At 39.1% G+C, this 5,303-nt stretch overlaps 1 non-coding gene across 1 annotated transcript; it reads left to right on the forward strand.

Moving 5' to 3' along the window:
• The first annotated feature begins 557 nt into the window (after positions 1–557).
• On the forward strand, positions 558–659 carry LOC122150261. The gene has a single exon (XR_006163569.1). It is a non-coding gene; the product is annotated as a U6 spliceosomal RNA (small nuclear RNA).
• The last annotated feature ends 4,644 nt before the right edge of the window (positions 660–5,303 follow it).

Genomic DNA, 5,303 nt, shown 5'->3' on the forward strand with positions numbered 1-5,303 from the left:
GCAAATAATATTATTTTTAGTTGCATATTTTATGTGTGGCAATTTTATGTGAATACATAAATCCAAAGAAGAGGGACAAGAGTAAAATGATAAAATGGTGGGTAATTTAAATTTTGCCTTAGAAAATGGGTTTAAACTTTTTAATTAGCTTTGTACTATAGGTTTCTGCCATCGTGAAGCTGTTATAAAACCCTGAAGCACTGTATTACAGGAGCAGGAGTACCATAATGAGAATGCCTGTTTCCCCTTCTACTTTTTCAGAAAGTGCTTTAGGAAATGGAACATGAATTTAAAATCCAGTCACATGTATCTGCATCTCAGCATCATCATAAAATCACGGATTTAACAATTTTGCACAAGTGCCTCTCTTTGGGGATTTGGAAAGGGAATGCTGCACCTACCCCTGAATTGATAATATTTCTATGATGGAAATTTGTCCAGCGACTAAAGCAAATAAGATTTGGCCTGAAGGCCTTAGACCAAAAAGAAATCCTGCTGTGGGTAAAATTAAAATATTATAGAAATTGAAAATGCAACACAAAGCACAAAATTGTATAGTACTTCAGCAGAATGTGTACTCAAATTGGAAGAATATGGGAAGATTAGCATGGCACCTGTGCAGAGATGGTATGTAACATCTTGTATGCTTCACATTTTATAAAAATGTAACTTATGTATGTGATCTGCAGAAGATGGGAACTAATAGGAAATACGGAACAATGTAAGCAGTAATTATCTCTGGCAATTAACTCTATAATGTTAAGCCTCTTCATATTTTTAAATTCTCAACAATAGGGATCTACGTATTCAAAATCAGAAAAAAAATAAGCATTTAAGCATGAAATGATACATTCATTCAAACTGTTTGATTACTTGAAGATAAAAGCACATATATTATTTTGTTTTACTTTAAACCTTAGTGCCTCATTGGAAATGACTCTAAGCTATTTTAAGCAGTTAAAGTTTTTGTAAAAAACTATGCAGAACCTGGGGGCAATACAGATTACAGACTAAAAATTGCTTGAAGCTCTGGATTGTGAACTAGACTATAAACTCTTGCAGACAGACACCAACACAGTTGACACTTTGGCATCTAACACATTGTTCTTGATATGACTGGTCCACAGTAAATGTTTATTGCTTTGCTGTCTGGCCAGCCTATTTTCATTGGCCATCTGGTCCTTGTGATGCAGAATAGGGTGGTGATATTATTGTTAAGGTCCGTCCAAAATCTGTGTGCTAAGGAACTTCCCTAGTACTTGATCGCTTGTTCATGGGTCAAAGAAACATCTAGTGCCTTAAGTTCAGCTCATGAAGTGAACCACTGAACACTTGCATACCAGCAATTTAAGCTTGACCCAAGTCTAGAGTTGACTTATTAAAATTTCACATATTCAATGACATATATTTAGAAGTGTGTTTTATGACAATATTGCTGACAGAATTGTGACAATAAAATGTGTATGGTGGGAAACAAAGGCTATTACAAATATGATTTAAATGTGCTTTGCAGATTATTTTGTGCTGGCAATGTCAGGGATAAAGCCTCCAGAATAGGGGAAGTGGCCCCACTACCTAGACTGTGCATGCTTCTTGCTATTCTGATGTTACCTATTTTTCTCCTCTGCCTACACACAATCAATGCCTTTACATTGTCATATTGGCAAAGAATACTGAAAATACCATGGACTGCCAGAAGAATGAACAAATCTGTACTGGAAGAAATATAGCTGGAATGCTCCTTGGAAGCTGGAATGGCCAGCCTTTGTCTCACGTACTTTGGTCATGTTGTCAGAAGGGACAAGTCCCTGGAGAGGAATATCATGCTTGATAAAGTAGAGGGTCCGCAAAAAAGGGGAAGACCTTCAACGAGATGGATTGACACAGTGGCTGTAACTATGGGCTCAAGCATAGCAAGGATTGTGAGGATGGTATAGGACCAGGCAGTGTGTTGTTCTATCATACATAGTGTCACCATGAGTCAGAGCCAACTCAGTGGCACCTGACCACAGCAACATCATACACACTAAAGATCTAATATTTTATACAAAAATACACAATTAGATGCATATAGTTAAAAGTCTGAATCCAGACTTCCTGAGTTCTGCCTCCCCTCTTGCTAGGCATATCACTTTGGGCAAATTAATTTACTTTGATGTTCCTCAGTTTCTTCCTCTGTGAATTGGATATGAAAATGTTAACTATTTACATGATAAGTATGATAGTTGGAACTGTGTGTCAACTTGACTGGATCACAATTCTGTGTGGTTTAAGCAATTATGATGTGGGTTATTCCCATGATGGGATTGGATGTATATATTTTGAGCAGCCAATCCATTGAAAGGGAGTTTCCCTAGGGGTGTGGCCTGCTTCCAATATATTTATGGACATCCTGGGAAAAGAGACACTCTTCCATGGATCGGGATCCTGTTGTGCTGCCTACAACTGTCTGTGAGTGAACAATCCACCACTCGGCCTAGAGGTCTTGGATTCATCATTCGTTGGAGTCAACAGCTGGTATACTGCCTGCCAACCTTGAGCTCATCAGCCCCTGCAGCTGCATGAGTTGGGAAAAGCCTCCAGCTTGACATCTGATCCAAGAACTTTCCAGCTTCTATAAGTGTGTGAGCCATTTTCCTAAGATAAATTTCTCTTTCTCTATATGTATATATAAGTTTTACTGGTTTTGCTTCTGTAGAGAACCCAGCCTAACACATTTGGCACCAGGAGTGGGGTAGCAGGTTGGCTGGCCTGTGGAGCAAGAAAGCTGAGTGCTTTTTGGGCAGGAAGATTTCCTGTGGAGTGGGTTGCCTTTGGCATTAATCAGCAGAAGTGGAGAGACCAAGGAAATGGGAAGCAAAGCTGCCTCAGCCTCAAGGGTAGGACCATGGGCTCTTGGGGTGGAACCACCACAGCCCCCTAGGTTTCAAAGAGCCAGACCTTCACCAATTTGGTTCTGGAACATGGGGCTGCTCTTTCACATGATCTAGTGGGATGGAGTCATAGCTGCTGCCCAAGCATGAGGGGGCAGGGCTGCTATGCCTAAGAGGGAGAGGAACAGGGCCTGCCAGGCCAAGGGGGGGAGGTTGCCACTCAGGAACTAGGGGACTGGAGCCACCCAGTGGAGATCTGTACAGACACCACCCATTGAAGATCTGTATGGAGACCCCTCATTGAAGATCTGTACAGGTGCCCAGTTGACAAGGGGTAGAATTTTGGTAATTAAGTGTGTGTGTCAACTTGGCTGGGCCTGATTGAATGACTGGGCAGCTGGATGTAGTATTCTATAATGAGACTGGTAATCAACTCCATGATGGAATCTACTGTGAGCAGCTGAGAAGCTGCCTTAGGGATGTAGTCTGCTTCCTGTATATAAACAGAAGCCTTGGGAAACAGTCTCTAGCTTATGGCACACTTGAAGCCTGCATGTAGCCATGTCATTGTTCAGCAGCCTGCCATGCTCTGCCAACCTTGGGACTTTCAATGGACTTGAATTAATGGCCTACCGTATGGTTTGGTAACATTGGGACTATGCCTTTTTACCTGTTAACCTTGGGCTTATCAGTCTCAGCAGCCAGCTGCTGTCTGAGTGAGGAAAAGCCTCTAGCTTCAGTGGGCCGGGAGCAGGAGGCAGAGCTGAAGCCCATGATTGAGGGACTTTCACCCAGCCCCTAGAGCCTGGCCCTTTGAACTTAGACTTAAAGCCTCAAAACTTTAAGAGAATAAATTCCTGTTTCTTCAAGCCATCCCATTTGTGGTATATTTCTGTCAGAGTGGCACTAAGTAACCAAAACAATAAGGATGAAAACATTTTAATATACATAAAGGACTCGGAATTGTGCCAACCACACAAAAAGCATTCAGTAAATGTTATCTATTGTTGTTTTATCCCTGTGTCATTCTTATTTTCTAGAAGGAATTACACAAAATCTTAACAGGTGTTTCTTGGGGAGAGTGTCTACTGTGGGCATGGAGAAGTACTTGTCACTTTATACTATCCTCTACCAATTGGTTTCTGAGCTTTCATATGTATTATTTTTATTTTTATGACAACAGGTGTTATAATGCAGGAAGATTTTTGTTTGTTTTTCTCTTTCTCTTCTACTTTTTGTACCCTTCTATTAAGAAACAATGTAGGCTGGATGAATGGATAGAGATATATTAAAATATTAGTGGAAAAGAATGAGGCTTAGACTTTTTTGTTTTATATATACATGTACCAAAACATTTGCCATTTAAGCTTTCTCTGTTAATACTCTTCAATGACATTAACGATATTAAATCAATACCATTATCCATTTCCAAGTTTTCCCATCATCCTTAACAGAAATTCACTTTCCCCTAGGAAATATCTCCTTCTTTTCCCCTCCCCTGGTAAATTCTAATAAACTTTGATCTCTATATACTGGCCTATTCTTGATATTTCATAAAGATTAGATCATACCATATTCTTTTGTGTCTGAATTATTTCACTCAGCATAATGTATGCAAGGTTCATCCATGTTGTAGTATATATCAGGACTTCATTTCAATATATGACTGAGTAATGTTTCATTGTATATATTACCATATTTTACTTATCTATTCATCTGTTGATAGACATTCAGGTTGTTTTCACCTTTTGGCTTTTGTGATTTGTGTTGTCATGAACATTGGTGTAGAAGTTTGTTTCCACTCCTGCTTTCAATTCTTTTGTGTGTATATCTAGAAGTGGAATTTCTGGATTGTATGATAATTTTATGTTTAAGTTTTTAAGGAACTGCCCAACTGTTTTCCACAGAGGCTGTACCATTTTGCAATCCCACTAGCAATGGATGAGGGTTCAAACTTGTCCACATCCTTTCTAAAATCTACTGGCTTTATTTATTTATTTATTCACAGCCATCTTATTGAGCATGAAGTTAAAGATTTCTTATTTCTTCATATGATGTTACTCCCTTCACTGCTTAATGTTAACCTCCAATATATATCATTTTGGTAGATCTCCTTTCCTCTTGCCTCTTTCTTTTGTGTAATTGTATCATTATCCCAGATTTCATTTCTTTTAGCTCATTGTCCATTTCTTCTGGTGATGGCACACATTCACAACACTCCCATACACTTGTTTTAAAGGAATAGTGGTAAAATAGAAAAGGCTTGTTTATTACTACTCTTTTAAAAGGATATCACATGAATTGACTGGATTGTGCAGACTTTGCCCTTAGGGAGTTGAGGAGGATACAGATGAGTAAATATACAAGTGCAAGATGTTATAACTGCTATGAGTGGAGTGAGCTCAAAGTCTTCCAGGAGACACAGGAGAG

This window comes from Orycteropus afer, unplaced genomic scaffold (assembly GCF_000298275.1).
Source record: "Orycteropus afer afer isolate SDZICR_OR568_19922 unplaced genomic scaffold, OryAfe1.0 scaffold00111, whole genome shotgun sequence".
Taxonomy (NCBI): domain Eukaryota; kingdom Metazoa; phylum Chordata; class Mammalia; order Tubulidentata; family Orycteropodidae; genus Orycteropus; species Orycteropus afer.